Source organism: Scyliorhinus canicula, chromosome 15 (genome assembly GCF_902713615.1).
Source record: "Scyliorhinus canicula chromosome 15, sScyCan1.1, whole genome shotgun sequence".
NCBI classification, from domain to species: domain Eukaryota; kingdom Metazoa; phylum Chordata; class Chondrichthyes; order Carcharhiniformes; family Scyliorhinidae; genus Scyliorhinus; species Scyliorhinus canicula.
The window spans coordinates 139,214,646-139,232,526 of NC_052160.1; positions in this window are offsets into that span (position 1 = coordinate 139,214,646).

The following is a 17,881-nucleotide window of genomic DNA, read 5'->3' on the forward strand; positions in this document are numbered from 1 at the left end:
ATGTCCCAGTCCTCCTCAATTTTCATGAAGTCGGTGCCGTGAATCACAGCCCCTTAGAGGAGTTGGGAACTATACACTGCAGGATGGGACTTTTGAAAAGGTAAGTTCAAAAGTTCCTCTTCATGTACCAATGCAAAGGTAAGGTCTTCCCCACCCACCCTCTATGGCCCGTCATGCTCCTCAAGTCAATATAAGGCCCCCCCAAACAACCCCTATGGGCTCTCATGCCCCTCCATGCCAATGGAAGCCACGCACCAACCTTGTATGGCCCCTCATGGATCCCATGATAGGACAAGGCCTTTCACCCCACCCCTATGGCCTCCCATGCCCCACATACCACGGTATGGCTGAGAGTCCAGACATTGATTAGAGTTCTAAAACACCTGGGTCTTGGGACAAAAATATTACTTGATTGACAGACTTGACTCTCTAATCTCTGCTGTCAATTTACATTATGTTAAGAAATTTAAAGTGCTTGAACCGAAGCCGTTGGTTGCCCAATAGTAAAATGGAGGTTTTTTGGAAATTTATCAAAGAATTACTTTTTAAATGTTTTTTGTTACACACCCTACTGTCAGTATAGAGTGTGTTGCTTTTATAGTGGGTCAATGAGGATGGAAGAGCCATTGCTTAACATGGGGACATGGGGAGACATAGGTGAGTGGATGGGGGGCATGAAGCAGCATGGATAGGGAATGGGAAATGTGTGTGGGTGAAGGCTGGAGGGAGTTTTGTTTTTATTTAAACTGGGAAAAATTGCCACAGCACCAAGGTGGGTCCACGTGCCACCTCAGCACCCAGCAGTGGCTGCTTCTGAACACTTTCCCGAGTTGGTTAGCACTGTTGCTTCACAGCTCCAGAGTCCCAGGTTCGATTCCTGGCTTGGGCCACTGTCTGTGCGGAGTCTGCACGTTCTCCCCGTGTCTGCGTCGGTTTCCTCCGGGTGCTCCGGTTTCCTCCCACAAGTCCCGAAAGACGTGCTGTGAGGTGAATTGGACATTCTGAATTCTCCCTCTGTGTACCCGAACAGGCGCCGGAATGTGGCGATTGGGGGATTTTCACAGTAACTTCATTGCGGTGTTAATGTAAGCCTACTTATGACACTAATAATAAAGATTAAAAGCTAATATGTCCAAAATATTTAAAGCTACCATCTGTAAAGGAGAAAATCAATGGAAAAATGCACAGCTTTAGGGATTGCAAAGCTGTGGAGGATTGTTGAGTGATCATTGTATGTTATTGAATGGTGAAGCAGGGGTGATGGACTGAATGGCCTAATGCTTCTCTTTTTTATTTGGCGTGGATGTGCCTGAGTTGTTTACACAACATTTCCAGAGGCATCGCTATGTAGAAAAGTTATTAGCAAACTGGTAATGGGAAAATTCCACATTCTGGGACCAAAATGGCAGATGACAGATGGAGTTTAATCCGGACAAATGTGAGATAATGCATTTTGGAAGGTCTAATGCAGGTAGGGAATATACAGTGAATGGTAGAATCCTCAAGAGTATTGGCAGTCAGAGAGATCTAGGTGTACAGGTCCACAGATCACCGAAAGGGGCAACACAGGTGGAGAAGGTAGTCAAGAAGGCATACGGACTGCTTGCCTTCATTGGCCGGGGCATTGAGTATAAGAATTGGCAAGTCATGTTGCAGCTGTACAGAACCTTAGTTAGGCCACACTTGGAGCATAGTGTTCAATTCTGGTCGCCACACTACCAGAAGGACGTGGAGGCTTTAGAGAGGGTGCAGAAGAGATTTACCAGGATGTTGCCTGGTATGGAGGGCATTAGCTATGAGGAGCGGTTGAATAAACTCGGTTTGTCCTCACTGGAACGACGGAGGTTGAGAGGCGACCTGATAGAGGTCTACAAAATTATGAGGGGCATAGACAGAGTGGATAGTCAGAGGCTTTTTCCCAGGGTAGAGGGGTCAATTACTAGGGGGCATAGGTTTAAGGTGCGAGGGGCAAGGTTTTGAGGAGATGTACGAGGCAAGTTTTTTACACAGAGGGTAGTGGGTGCCTGGAACTCGCTGCAGGAGGAGGTGGTGGAAGCTGGGACGATAGTGACATTTAAGGGGAATCTTGACAAATACATGAATAGGATGGGAATAGAGGGATACGGACCCAGGAAATGCAGAAGAGCAGGGCAGCATGGTCGGCGCAGGCTTGGAGGGCTGAAGGGCCTGTTCCTGTGCTGTACTTTTCTTTGTTCTTTGTTCTAAAACAAGTGGTTGCGTGGGGTAGGAGTTTAATTGACAGCAGGTTGAAATCCAGGAACAATAAATCTATGGTGCGATCCGCCAGCCATGCGCTGCGCCAGAAAAGCATCTCACCGCGGCGCACCCTGGCCAGTAAAAGCCTCGCCAGATTCAATGCAATCTCACGAGACGTTGCAAGGTGAATCCCGCCCACAATGGACGGGATCACATTTTGGCCAATCTGCATATTAGACCAAGGCAGTAAGCCTCACTCTAACGTACAGATATCCAATGTACCTGAGGCTTTGGGATTCAATCCTTTCGCCTTGGAAACATTGGGCGAGAGCCGTTTGATGCTGGTCCCCACAAACAGGGACTAGACAGAATGGCACTCATGGGCGTTTCCAAGGAGATCGGAGGCCCCCAGCTGCAGGGTGGTGCCACCTGGTACCCTGGTAGTGCCAGCCTGGCACCCTTGGCAGTTCCAGCATGTCACCATGGTAGTGCCACCTGGGTGCCAGCCTGGCGCTGCGTAGGTGCCCAGGTGGCACTGCCAGCTGGCACAGGCACCTTGGCAGTGCCAACCTGGCATTTTTTGTGTGCGTGCAATTGGCTGGGGCTGTTTGATGTGGGTGTTGGGGGTGGCAGGAGAACCCCCCCCCCCCCCCCCCCCCATATTGCGTTCTGGCTGGGCGGAGGTCGGGGATTTTCTTTGTGGGCCTCGGAGATCAGGACGGCATGTTTAAATGGCACAAACTGGCTTCGCATTTTCCTCCCGTACAACAGTGACTGTACTTAATTGGCTGCAAAGCAATTTGAGATGAATGTGGTCAGGAAAGGAGATGTATAAATGCAAACTTCTGAAACTGAATGACTCCCCTTCTATGCTATTCTAGTTTTAATGTCAGTGACCGGTTTGCAAACAAATGTTGATCTGCTTGATGGTGACGTTTGCTTAGAATTCTTCCTGTTCGTTGCTTTGTTATTATTTGTTTCAATTAATGAATGCACAACTGAAGAGGATGGGACAATGAGTCCAATCAACTCACAGAGACACAAACTGGACTTATGAATCTCTGTCGCAAGGTGAAGAATTGAGAAGCCACCTCTGACCATGTAGCTCCATCCGTTCCACGGCAACATGCTTCTTGGCAGCTGGTATCGCTTTGGCTCCAGCTCCTGCATTTTTCCAGTGAAATGTCACAATTCTCCGCATTCCAAATTCTTCAGAACTATTTGTTGATGCTGTGAACTGAAGCCTGGCAAAGCAGCAGGGCCATCGCAGGGGATGATTGCAGTTTCCCATTGCAGCGAGGTCAATGTTCTGAGTCACTCTTTGTGTCCAGCCTGCTACAATTTGCAAAAGGGTCGTGTTTGTTTTTAACTTGAAATCCATTTCGTGGAACAGACTCCAAACTGACGTAGTACAGTGCGATAATTCACTGAAGCCTAATTGTGGATCCACTTGGAATGTAACATTTAATTACGCACGTTTCAGAATTTCTATTTTTGGATACTGCCTTTCGAATTACATTTAATTGTAGAGATTGTTGGAAATGACTGCATCACTGGATTACGTTAATAGTTATTTTCACTCCATTTGTTCTGAATGCTAAATCATTGCACAAACATACCTTTAGTCCCAATAAAATTCAGTATTTAAATGATTAAGTCCAAATTTCTGCCCATTATAATAATAATATTTATTGTCACAAGTAGGCTTACATTAACACTACAATGAAGTTACTGTGAAAATCCCCTAGTCACCACATTCCGGCGCCTGTTCGGGTACACAGAGGAAGAATTCAGAATGTCCAATTCACCTAACAAGCACGTCTTTCGGGACTTGTGGGAGGAAACCGGAGCCCCGGGAGGAAACCCACGCAGACACGGGGAGAACGTGCAGAGTCTGCACAGTCAATGATCCAAGCCGGGAATCGACCTCGGGACCCTGGAGCTGTGAAGCAACAGTGCCAACCACTGTGCTACCGTGCCGCCCCTATGTTTTTAATACGTCTTCGGGATTCTCCTGTCTTCGGGATTCTCCCTTCCCGCTGGCAGCGCACCCCCGCCAGCAGGGTTCCGGGCAGCGTGGGGTGGTTTCAATGTGAAATCCCATTGACAAGCAGCAGAAGGATAGAATCCACGGCCAGCGGTCAGCGCGCAGCCGTGAAACACGAGGCTGGGCGACCAGGAAATCCGACCCCATATTTTTCCACTAAGATGCGCAGACAAATTATATGGGCCTGTGTTTGTACATTTGTGCAAGTATACACCGGAGAGAGGCTTGTGTTTTCATTTGGAGAGTCCTATTCAATCTGGATTTAAGTTGCCCTCACAGGAATCAGCTGTGCATTTTTGCGATGCACTAACTGATCTACTGTGGCATAGCTCATGGACACAGGTTCACAATTATCACTTTTAGTTTAACACATTTAGAGGAGATGGCGTAGCTTAAGATAGATTCTGGTCTATGAGGTACACAAGAAAGTGCCGGACGTTCAAAGCTCATATGATGGCTTCAACTCTGGGTCAAAACAGAACCCAAGCTCCATGTCCCGGGGGGAAGGGTAAGACTGTGCGAAGGCAAATTCTTCCCAACATTATGGACACTGGATGCAAATTTTAGGGATGAATCCAGCAATGTACGTTTCAGAATGTGCAATCTTTTTTACGCAGTTGCATTTGCAATCTTAGAACTGTTACTTTTGACTGTACCGAATGGCCTGTACGCGGGAAGCTGGTGGCAGTGGAGAACTCTTTGAAAAACCGGTGACCAATCTGATTGATTGATTTTGCGCTCCATCCGGGAATCCAGTTGCCGGATTTGGGGAATAATTGACTGGGTTTGTTTCTGCGATCATTGCTGATTGGCTCTCTGTAGCTGAGTGGAATGGTTCTGGGATACTTAGTGAGCCTTTGGGGTCTTCGTGAGGCCTTATCTGGAGACTGTGCACAACTTTGGCCTGCTAAAGAAAGCAGGAAGTTGCAGTAGAAGCAGTTCAGAGAAGGTTCACGTGACTGATTCCTGCGATGGATTGGGGGGGGGGGGGGGGGGTGTGTCTTATGAGGAAAGATTGAGCAAGTTGGTGTTTCACGCAGCGCTGGTGCCAACACGTCACCGGTAGTGGAATGGGTGCGGATGTGGCGCCGGTTTTACCATCGTGGAACTCCACGGATCCTCCGTTGGAGTCAGCACTGAGTCGCTGGAACAGGGAATCCAGCCCAGGGTGTTAACGCCTTGTCAGTTACATTGTAAAGGTTTATTAATGTCAATTACATTGTTGAGGTGAAGAGAAATAGGTCTTTGAGCCACATAAATAAGGGATTGTTGGGACACTGTGTTGTTTGCAGGCAAGCTGGGAGAATGAACAAGGGGACTTGACAGGGTTGATGCTGAAAGGATGTTTCCCCCTTAGGGAGAGCCTATAACTGGGGGACAGTGTTTAAAAATAAGGGGTCTCCGATTTATGGAGATGAGGAGAATTATTTTCTCACAGATGGCCTTCACTCTGTGGAATTTGCATCCACCTAGAGCAGTGGAGAGAGGGTCATTGAATATATTCAAGGCTGAGTTGGACAGATGTTTGATCGACAAGAGAGTCACCCTGCGGGGTGAGCAGACAGGATAGTGGCCACAATCAGATCAGCAATGATTGTAACGAATGGCAGAGCAGGCTCAAGGGGCCAAATGGCCTACTCCTGCTCCTGGACGGGATTCTCCGTCTCGCCAGCCGGCCAGTGGGGTTTCCCATTGCAGGCAGCCCCACACCGTTGGGAAATCCCTGGGCTGTCGACTAAACGGAGCATCCCAGTAGCGGAGAATCCAGCCCCTTGTGTTTTCATTAAACCTACAGGATAGTTCAACTGATAAAGTTCATTGACTTTAGCAACAGAATAGGGGCTGGTTTAGCACAGTGGCCTAAACAGCTGGCTTGTAATGCAGAAGAAGGCCAGCAGCGCAGGTTCAATTCCCGTACCAGCCTCCCCAAACAGACGCCGGAATGTGGCGACTAGGAGCTTTTCACAGTAACTTCACTGAATCCTACTTGTGACAATAAGTGATTGATGTATTATTGCAACAAGTTTCATCTAAGTAATGCTTTTAATGTACAAAGATGTTGAGGTTTGTGGATGCATAATTGGGAGAAAAATAGCTTCTCAGAATCACAGAAGTGTCATCGTGCAGAAGGAGGTCATTTGACCCAGAGTGTCTACAAAAGCTCTCCAAATGAGCTCTCCATTTTGACCCTGTCCTATTCTTCAGCCGTTTTCCTGTATCCTTGCACATTGTTCCTATTTAGATAATCATCCAATGCCCTCTTGACACGGGGACGTCCCCCAAGGAAAACGAGATATCAGGCAGGAATTCTCCGGCTTTTCACGTTGGTGGGATCTTCCGGTCTCTCCAATGACACACCCCTGCCAACGGGAAAGCTCGTTGACCATGGCAGGACCAGGCGATCGCACCGCGAGCCAATGGCGGGCTGCCTCCGTCACTGTGAAACACGCGGCAGGTTGCATGAAAATCCCGCCCCTGGAGTGGGGCTCAAACGTTTGGTCACAATCCGTTCAAAGGGGGTCCCTAAGAGAGAAGTTCTTGGTGGAGAGGCAAAATGGTTTGGTGGCAGAATTGCAGAGTTCCAGCAAGGCAACCCATGACTCCCTTGTAAATCAAAACACAGTAATATAGAAACTAAGAGCAGGAGTAGGCCATTCGGCCCTTCGAGACGACTCTGTCATTCATATGATCATGGCTGATCCTCAATACCATATTCCTGCACCCTCTCCATTCCCTTTGATGCCATTAAAATCTAAAAAAAAACTATTTCCTTCTTGAATACGTTCAGTGACTTGGTCTCCACAGCCTCAAATATGTTCACTGACCCAACGTCTACGCCTCTCTGGGGTGTAGAATTCCGAAGATTAACCATTGTTTGAAAGAAGAAATTCCTGCTCATCTCCATCTTAAATCTCTATCCTAAGTAAGGAAGGATATACTTGCCATTCAGAGAAGTTTCACTGGGCCAATTCCAGCAATGAAGGGCTTGTCTTATGAAGGGAGGGTGAGGAAGTTGAGCCTATACTCATTGACGAAGAATGAGAGATGATCTAATTGTAACATGTAAGATTCTGGGAGACCTTGACAGGATAGGTGTCAAGAGGACGTTTCCCCTTCTGGAGGAATCTAGAACTGGGGGGGGGGGTCTTTCAGTTAAGACAGAGATTAGGAGGACTTTCCTCTCTCAGGGGTTTGTTAATCTTTGGGATTGTTTACCACAGACAGCTGTGAAGGTTGGATCATTGAATACATCCATGACTGAGTTTGAGTTTTGATCTACGAGGGAGTCAAGGGTCATGGGGGTGGGAGGGGAAGAGGGGTGGGGTGGGGTGAGGCGACAGGAAAGTGGAGTTGAGGCCACAATCAGATTCGCCATGGTCTTATTGAAAGGTAGAGCAGGTCCGATGGTATTTTTGGTATTGTAACAACAACAAAATAAACAATGGGCGGAATTCTCCGCAACGGCCGACGCCATCGTGAAACCCGGAGTGTTTCACGACGGCGTCGGAGGCTGCTCCTCGCCCCCTATTCTCTCCCCCCCCCGCGGGGGGCTAGGAGCGGCGTTTTGTCAAACTCGGCCGCCGGGCCTTGACGCTGGCGTCAAAGCGGCGCGCCGAGAATGACGCGGCCGGCGGTGCCTAATTACGTCAGCCGCGCATGCGCAGGTTGGCCGGCTCCAACCCGCGCATGCGCGGTTGCCGTCTTCCCCTCCGCTGCCCCGCAAGGCATGGCGGCTTGATCTTGCGGGGCGGCGGAGGGGAAAGAGTGCGTCTCTTGGAGACGCTGGCCCAACGATCGGTGGGCACCGATCGCGGGCCAGTCCCCCCTCGAGCACGGCCGTGGTGCTCAATCCCCTCTCCGCCCCCCCACAGGCCCCAAACTCACCTTTCGCGCGCTGTTCACGCCTGCAGCAACCAGGTGTGGTTGCCGCCGGCGTGAACAGGGCGGGAACGGCAGGCCGCTCGGCCCATCCGGGCCGGAGAATTGTGGGTCGCCGTGAAAAACGGGGACCCGCGATTCTCCGAGCGACGTGTCGCAAAACGCGACACGCCATTTTGGGGGGGGGGGAGAATCGCGGGGGATGGGGGTGCCAGAGCCCTCCCGCGATTCTCCGACCCGGCCTGGGGAGCGGAAAATCGCGCCCAATGTACTTGAAACTATAAACATAGTGCAAAAGCCGTCACCCTCCCTTACAGGTCCCATCTTTATTAACCCCCTACTCTAAGCTATACTAAACCCCCCCCCTCCCCACTTCTGCTGACGATTAATTTTCCGCAAATAAGTTGACGAACGGTTGCCACCTCCAGGTGAATCCTAACATTGACCCTCTCAGGGCGAACTTGATTTTCTCCAAACAGAGAAAGCTAGCCATGTCCGATAGCTGGGTCTCCGACTTCGGGGGCTTTGAGTCCCTCCAAGCTAATAGTATCCGTCTCTGGGCTACCAGGGAAGCAAAGGCCAGAATGTCTGCCTCTTTCTCCTCCTGGATTCCCGGGTCTTCCGACACCCCGAAAATCGCCATCTCTGGACTCAGCACCACCCTTGCCTTTAACACCGTGGACATGACATCCGCAAACCCCTGCCAAAATCCCCTAAGCTTCGGACTTGTCCAAAACACGTGGACATGGTTCGCTGGTCCTTCCGCACATTTTGCGCACCTGTCTTCCACTCCAAAGAATCTGCTCATCCGGGCCACTGTCAGGTGAGCCCGGTGAACAACCTTAAATTGTATCAGGCTGAGCCTGGCACATGTTGCGGACGTGTTGACTCTACTCAACGCGTCTGCCCATAGACCATCCTCTATCTCTCCTCCCAACTCCTCCTTCCACTTGCGCTTCAGCTCCTTGATCTGCATCTCCTCTGACCCCATAAGTTCCTTGTAAATGTCAGATGCGCTCGCTTCTCCTACCCACCCTCTGGAAACTACCCTGTCCTGAATCCCCCTTAGCGGTAGGAGCGGGAAGGTTGACACCTGTTTACGTAGGAAGTCCCGCACCTGCAGATACCTGAATTTGTTTCCCCTCGCCAACCCAAACTTCTCCTCCAATGCCCTCATACTCGGAAAGCTCCCCTCTATATCCCCCATCCTATCAATCCCTGCTCTCCGCCATATCCAGAACCCCCCATCCATACTTCCCGGGGCGAACCGATGATTATTACAGATTGGGGACCAGACCGATGCTCCCTCTGCTCCCACATGTCTCCTCCATTGCCCCCAGACTCTCAGGGCCGCCACCACCACGGGGCTGGTGGAGTACGTGCCGGCGGGAACGGCAGAGGCGCAGTTACCAACGCTCCCAGACTGGTGCCCTTGTATGAAGCCATCTCCAAACGCTCCCATGCCGACCCCTCCCCCACCACCCACTTCCTGATCGTGTCTATATTCGCTGCCCAGTAATAGTTACTAAAATTTGGCAGTGCCAGCCTGCCCTCTCCCGGACTCTCCTCGAGCATTACCTTCCTTACTCGCGGGGTCTTGCCCGCCCAAACAAAGCCAGAGATCACTTTATTGACCCGTTTAAAAAAGGACCATGGAATGAAGACGGGGAGACACTGAAATACAAACAGGAATCTCGGGAGGACCGTCATCTTCACCGTCTGCACTCTCCCAGCTAATGACAACGGGAGCGTGTCCCACCTCCGAAAATCATCCTTCATTTGGTCCACTAGCCGGGTCAGATTGAATTTCTGCAGCCGGTCCCATTCCTGCGCCACTTGAATGCCGAGGTACCTAAAGCTTCCCCCTACTGATCTAAACGGCAGCTCCCCCAACCCCCTCTCCTGTCCCCTCGCCTGGACCGCAAACATCTCACTTTTCCCCATATTTAGCTTATACCCCAAAAAACGGCCAAATTCCCCCAGAATCCTCATGATTTCTTCCATCCCCTCTATTGGGTCCGATACATACAGAAGCAGGTCGTCTGCATAGAGCAAAACTCTGTGCTTCCTCCAGACCAGCCCCTTCCAGCCCCTTGAGGCTCTCAGATCAATTGCCAACGGCTCTATAGCTAGGGCGAACAACAGTGGGGAGAGGGGCACCCCTGGCTTGTCCCCCGGTGCAGTCTAAAATAGTCCGAAATTGTCCTATTTGTCCGTACACTTGCCACAGGAGCCTGATACAGCAACCTGACCCACTCAGTAAAGCCCCACCCAAATCCGAACCGTCCATGTACCTCCCACAGATAATCCCATTCTACCCAATCAAAAGCCTTTTCTGCATCCATTGCGATCAGTACCTCCACCTCCCTACCTTCCGGGGGCACCATGATCACGTTTAACAACCTTCTTACATTGGCCACCAACTGCCTCCCCAATAACGTCCAGAACACAATCCTCAATCCTTGAGGACAAAATTTTGGCCAGCAATTTAGCATCCACATTCAACTGGGATATCGGCCTGTGGGACCCATACAGCTCCGGGTTCTTGTCCCGCTTCAAAATCAGTGAAATCATGGCTTGTGACATTGTCGGGGGCAGCACCCCTCTTTCCCTTGCCTCATTGAACATCCTCATCAACATCGGCCCCAATATCCCAGAGAGATTTTTATAAAACTCCGCTGGGTACCCGCCCGGCCCTGGGGCTTTACTCGCCTGCATGCCCTTCAGACCCTCCACTATCTCTTCCAACCCGATCGGGGCCCCCAGCCCTTCTACCAGCTCCCCGTCTGCCTTTGGGAAATTCAGCCCCTCCAAGAAGTGCCTCAACCCCTCCGGCCCCGTTGGGGGTTCCGACCTGTACAGCCTGCTGTAGAAATCCCTAAATGCCTTATTCATCCCTACTGAATCTCCAACCAGGTTCCCATCTCTGTCATTTACTTTCCCTATCTCCCTGGCTACCTCCCTCTTTCTAAGCTGCTGTGCCAGCATTCTGCTGGCCTTCTCTCCATGCTAATAGATCGCCCCCCTCGCCTTTCTCAGCTGCTCCACCGCCCTCCTTGTGATTAACAAGCCAAACTCTGCCTGGAGTCTCCGCCGTTCCCTTAAAAGTCCTGCCTCTGGGGTCTCCGCATACCTCCTATCGATCTGCAGTATCTCCTTTACCATTCGGTCTGTCTCTGCTCCGTTCACCTTCTCTCTATGGGCCCGTATCGAGATCAGCTCCCCTCTGACCACCGCCTTCAGTGCTTCCCAGACCACCGCTGCTGAAATTTCCCCCGTGTCGTTGACCTGCAGGTAGTTCTGAATACATTTCCTCAGCCACTCGCACACCCCTTCGTCAGCCAAAAGTCCCACATCTAACCTCCATTGCGGGCGCTGGTTACTGTCTTTACTAACCTGCAGGTCAACCCAGTGCGGAGCATGGTCTGAGATTGTGATCGCCGAGTACCCCGTGTCCACCACCCCTGCCAGTAAGGCCCTGCTCAAAATAAATAAATCAATCCGGGAGTACACTTTATGCACGTGTGAGTAGAAGGAGAACTCCTTCTCCCTCGGCTGCCCAAATCTCCATGGATCCACCCCCCCCCCCCCCCCCCCCCCCGCACCCCCAATCTGCTCCATGAACCCTTTTAGCTCTTAGCTCCTTAGCCATTGCTGGCACCCTGCCCGTTTTCGAGCTTGACCGGTCTAAACCAGGGTCAATAACTGTGTTGAAGTCCCCCCCCCATGACCAACCTGTGCGGGTCCGGGTCCGGTATCTTCCCCAGCATCCTCTTTATAAACTCCACATCGTCCCAGTTTGGCGCATACACATTTACTAATACCACCTGCACCCCCTCCAGTTTCCCACTGACCATAATGTACCGACCTCCCATATCCGAGATTATTCTTCCCGCCTCAAACACCACCCGCTTATTGATCAGGATCGCGACCCCTCTAGTCTTTGAGTCCAGTCCCGAATGAAAGACCTGTCTGACCCAGCCTTTCCTCAATCTAATCTGGTCAGTTACTCTAAGGTGCGTCTCCTGCAACATTACCACGTCCGCCTTCAGTCCCCTAAGATGCGCGAACACATGTGCCCTCTTGACCGGCCCATTTAATCCTCGAACATTCTAGGTCATCAGTCTAGTTGGGGGGCTCATTGTGCCCCCCTTTGCTGATCAGCCATCCCCTTTTTTGGGCCCGCCTCCACCGGTCCGCCCCCAGGCAGCCTCCGCTCCCAACCTCCTCTCCGTCCCTTAGCCCAAGTCCCTCCCTCGTCAGCAGAACATTTCCTCCCCTTCCCCCCGTAACAAAACTCTGTCACCAACCCCTTTAATAAACCCGCCCAGCTAGCTTCGTGGCCCCCATCCCTGGCGCCGGATAGTCTCCCACCTATTGTTCCCCCCTTTCCCCCTCTCATACAAGCATACTCCAACATCAAACAATCCCCACATAATTGCCCGACAGAAAAACACCAAGATCTAAACAAGCACACCTCCATCCCCCAACAGTGCAAATGAAAACCTTAACTCACTCAGCTCTATCGCTGGTCCCAAATCAACGCAAGAGGCATTACAAACAGCTGCCACAAAACGAAAAATTAGAAACTTTTTTAAAAAAAGAACAGGAAAACAAAAAAAGAAACAAAAGCAGCAAAGTTCAAAAGTTCTCAGTCCACCACCAGTCCCTTCCTTTTTGCAAAGTCCAGCGCGTCCTCAGGTGACTCAAAATAAAAGTGCTGTTCCTCGTGACCCAGAGACGGGCCAAATACAACAGTCCGAACTTCACCTTTTTCTTAAAAAGGATCAACCTAATCTGGTTGAAGCCTGGACTTCTCCTGGCCACCTCCACACTCAGGTCTTGGTAAACCCGCAGGATACTGTTGTCCCACTTACAGCTCCGTGTCTGCTTGGCCCACTGTAGAATGTGCTCCTTATCCAAGTACCTGTGGAATTTCACCACCATTGCCCTCAGGGGGTGTCCCATTCATGGCTTCCTCACGAGTGCTCTGTGAGCCCTGTCCACCATCCATCCCCCAGTAGCTTCTCAAACATATCTGCGATGTATGCCCCAGCGTCTGCTCCTTCGGACCCCTCTGGGAGCCCAACGATTCTCAAGTTCTGCCGACGGGACCTATTCTCTAGGTCCTCCACCTTCTCCAGGAGCTTCTTCTGCTGGTCTCTCAGCATCCCCACCTCCAACTCCACCGCAGTTTGATGTTCCACCTGCTCAGCCAGCGCTTTCTCTACTTTCTGGATTGCCCGATCTTGGGCGTCTAATCTAAGCTCCAGCCGCTCAATTGACTCTTTTATCGGGTCTAAGCAGCCCCGTTTCTGCTCAGCAAAGCCTTCCTGAATAACTTCCATCAGCTGCTCCGTTAACTGCTGGGTCGACAAACCAGAGGTCCGGCCCTCCGCCATGCTGTCTCCTGCTGTAGCTTCAGCCCAAACCTTCTCTGTCTTTCTGTTTCTGCCTTTACGAGCACTTCTAGTCCTTCTCTCCATGCACCAATGTGGGAATTCAGTACACAATTGCCTCTGTCATCAGTTGTACAGTTCAAGTCCGGTAGAAAATCGGGGGGGAAAGGTCCAAAAGTCCGACCCGAGCGGGAGCCACCAAATGTGCAACTTACTCCTTCTTAGCCGTCACCGGAAGTCCAGATCCGATGGCTTATTGACCTACCCCTGCTCCTGATTCTCATGATCTTTCTGATGGTATTATGGAGATCCCTTATTCTGAAACTTTACCCCTCAATTTTAGATTCTCCCAAGAGGGGAAATGTCTTTTCAGCATCTATCCTGCATTTACCTCTCAGAATCTTGCCGATTTCAAAAAGCTCCCTGCCATTCGGCTCAACTCCAAAGAGTATTTGCCCCATTTGCTCAATGGTCCCTTAAAAGACACGAGGCGGGATTCTCTGTCGTGGGGATTTTCCATTCCGCTGGCAGCCCTCTCACGCCTGCAGATTTCCCGATGGTGTGGGGGTGCCCACAATGGGACCGTTGGCCGGCTGGTGGGACGGAGAATCCCGTTGCCGGTGGGGGACGCGCTTCACCGGAAAACGGGTGCGGCGGGACAGAGAATCATCTGCTGAATGTGTCTACACTCAAGCTACTGTATAGGACTCTATCCAAAAATCCATCATCTCAATGAACAAAGATTTTCACTCAAATAATTAGTTTGTGAATACAAATGCCTCACACTGCGCACACTGTTCACTGTTCAGGGACCTACTATATTGAGGCCATCTACTTTGCGTTCACTCTTTGCTGTTGCGAGATAGAATCTAGAGTTTGGTCCAGCCTTGTGCAGTGATGATCTCAGGGCTTGGTTCCCTCAGATCCCCCCAAGTAAGACTTCCACAATCCTTCTGGAACGGACAATTGCTGTTCTGAGGAACTCTTCAGTGCAGCCCAGCCAAGGCCTCACATCCACGGCGATGCCGTGTCTGCTGCCTAATGTTACTGCATGAACAGTTTGCAGTGACCATTCTGCAGTATCTGAGTTCCTACAGTCCCTCTTGGTCTTCTTTTGAAGAATTGAAGCAAGTGTCTGGGATTAAATCATGGTTCCATTTGAGCCAAAACCTACTCCTGCTCCTGGAGTTCCATGGATCTCTCACTACAAGTACCCCCATGAGTTACAGTCTGTTGTTCTACATACTCAAACTCAATGGAGAACAGTAACTTGCCCCTTGTTATTCCATTCTTCCACCCACTCCAGTAACTCGTAGCTCATTTGCTTCAATCCCATCTGTTGTTTGTCCTCAAACTCTGGAAAAAGTTGCTCAATCCCTCCTTTCTTCAGTTACTGCTGGTGAACATTTGCCATTAGGATCAACTTCCGTCAATGCCTTTCTCCTTGTTGCCTTTCTAGAATTAGCATCTTTTTTTAGTTGCTGCACGAGAGGGCTTTTTAAAACTGCTTACCACTTCACACGTGCATTACGTTTGTCTTCTACACAGTTGTGCGCGTTTTGCTTTGTGATCCGCTCGCTCGCCATTACACAGACCCTTCTGGTTTTAACTCGTGGGCAATTCATAGTTCTCCATTTTCCTCCATGCGCCTCCAACTGCATTGCCTTAGCTCGAACGTTGCTGGTCGGATTTGCCTTTGGCCAGGGGTGTAAATGAGCTGTTAGTGGGTTTGCCCGTCCATTGAAATTGCCATTCCCATGGCTCCCCCATCCTGATAGCTTCCTCTTTGGTTTCCACAATATGGCTTTTGTTTGCGACCGCAGGAATCATCCCAAATAACATGCACTACTGAAAATGAGCCAAATTGTTCAATAAATATTTTGAGTATCAACTGTGAAGCAAACAGGCTGGTCACTAGCTGTCACATTTGTGGACATTATAGATTCTTGTCCAGCACAAACAGAAACAATAAACGTTCTGCCAAACCTAAAGGTATTTCTTTTAAAAATAAGGACTCCAACGGTAGATTTTCAGTTTGTTCTCCCTTTTTTCCATTTTAGAGCACTTAACTTCTGCTTAAATTTTGTGCCTCAGTGCATCTGAAACCAGGTTCTAACCATTGTGGAGATTGCTTGGCACTAAACTCTGACCCACCACTTAGTGGAACCACAAATTTCACATTATCTTCTTTCAAAGCAACAAAGCAAATATTATTTTCTTAATTTTGGGATTATGGTTTTCCTGAAGGTCGAATGGACTCTGCCGAACATAATCCACGGAGAACCGCAAGGCCACAGATGTTCCACATAATTGTGACTATCCTCCTTGATGCTCCCTTTTAGGTGATTGGAAGAAGTCTCGCCTCTTATTCCTCCCCCTGTTGCTCGAATCCAGTTCCATTGCCTCCCCGGAAATCTCTCCATCTTCCGGCAGTATTCTCCTTGTTGGTGGGAATTTCCCAGGTCAAAGGCAAAAAAAAAAGAGGTGCATTCCCTCACCGGGTGGCAAGTGGAGAGTATTCCATTACATTCCTGACTTGTGCATTGTAGATGGTGGACAGGCTGTGGGGAATCAGGAGCCGTAGCGTTCCTAGCCTCTGACCTGCTCTTGTAGCCTCAGTATTGATATGGATAACCCAGTTAATACTTTGGTCAATGGTAGTCCCCAGGATGTTGATCGTGGGGGAGTTCAGTGATGGTATTGTCATTGATCGTCAAGGGGCGATGGTTTGGTATCTCTCGTGTTGGAGACGATCATTGCCTGGCATTTGTGTGGCACGAATGTAACTTGCCATTTGTCAACTCAATCCTGGATATTGTCCAGGTCTTGCTGCATTTGGACATGGACTGCTTCATTACCTGAGGAACCTGAATGGTGCTGAACATTGTGACGTCAAATGAAACATCCCATTTCTGACCTTATGATGGAAGTACGTCATTGATGAATCAGCTGAAGATGGTTGGGCCTCGGGCACTACCCTGAGGTACTCCTGCAGTCATGTCCTGTGACTGAGATGATTGTCCTCCAACCACCACAACCATCTTCCTTTGTGCCGGGTATGACTCCAACCAGTGGAGAGTTTCCCCCTGATTCCCATTGACTCCAGTTTAGCTAGGAGTCATACTTGGTCACATGTGGCCTTGCTGTCAAGGGCAATTATTCGCGCCTCACCCCTGGAGTTCAGCTCTTTTCTCCATGTTTGTACCAAGGTTGTAATGAGGTCAGGAGCTGATTGACCCTAGCGGAACCCAAACTGAGTGGCATTAATTGCAACTAGGCGTATCTGCCCCACTATAGACTGCACCGACAGACTTATTTCATCTGATCAAATCCACCGTAAACAGCAAAATCTAGAACAGCACTCTTTCTCATGTTATAGAGCAAAATATCCTGGTTATTGAAAAACAAAACTGCATGTTTTCACCTCACACTAAACATAGCTTCTGCAATGTGCTGGCCAGCTGGCTTAGATCACTAACCAAAGAACCACTAGGGTTGTGGGCCATATCCTATCCATTTTTAGCTCCCTGTATAAGGAGGCCGGTGATTCCTTGGTGTGCTGATTTGAGTTTCTAATCCAGCACCTTCACTGTTTTAAGGCCTGTATACCTTCCAGCCATCATTTGCCTATTTGTTAAGGATCTTCTGCTGTTTTACCTTTGCAGGGGGGACGGCTGAAAATGGAAAATTGAATAATATTGAGCGGATGGACAAAAGCTTGGAGGTTGGTCAGCTCATTTAAAGCGTTAGATTTGTGCCCAAGCAGTTCGTCATAGAAGTTACAGTGCAGAAGGAAGCCATTCGGCCCATCGAATGGGCACCGGCTCTTGGAAAGAGCACCCTCCCCAAACCCACACCTCCACCCTATCCCCATAATCCCATAACCCAGTGACCCCCCCCCACCCCCCCCAACACTAGGGGCAATTTTGGACACTCAGGGCAATTTATCATGGCCAATCCACCTAACCTGCACATCTTTGGACCGTGGGGGGAAACCGGAGCACCCGGAGGAAACCCGCGCAGACACAAGGAGAAGGTGCAGACTCCGCACAGGCAGTGACCCAACCCGGGAATTGAACCTGGGACCCTGGAGCTGTGAAGCAATTGTGCTAACCACTGTGCTACCGTGCTGCCCAGTTGGGAGAGAGCACATCCCCTGAGTGAGGCACAGTCAGAATGAATGTATATTTTGGGAATTTGGAGCACAATGGGAATTTGGTCAGAGAGGAAGGAGGTCGTTTTTGAAGTTTGCGCCCTGCTGCAGCAGTAGATGCACCAAGGGAAAGAGATGATTGGTAAGTAGTGGGAAAGTTGTTTTATCTTGAATTTAAAGATATGT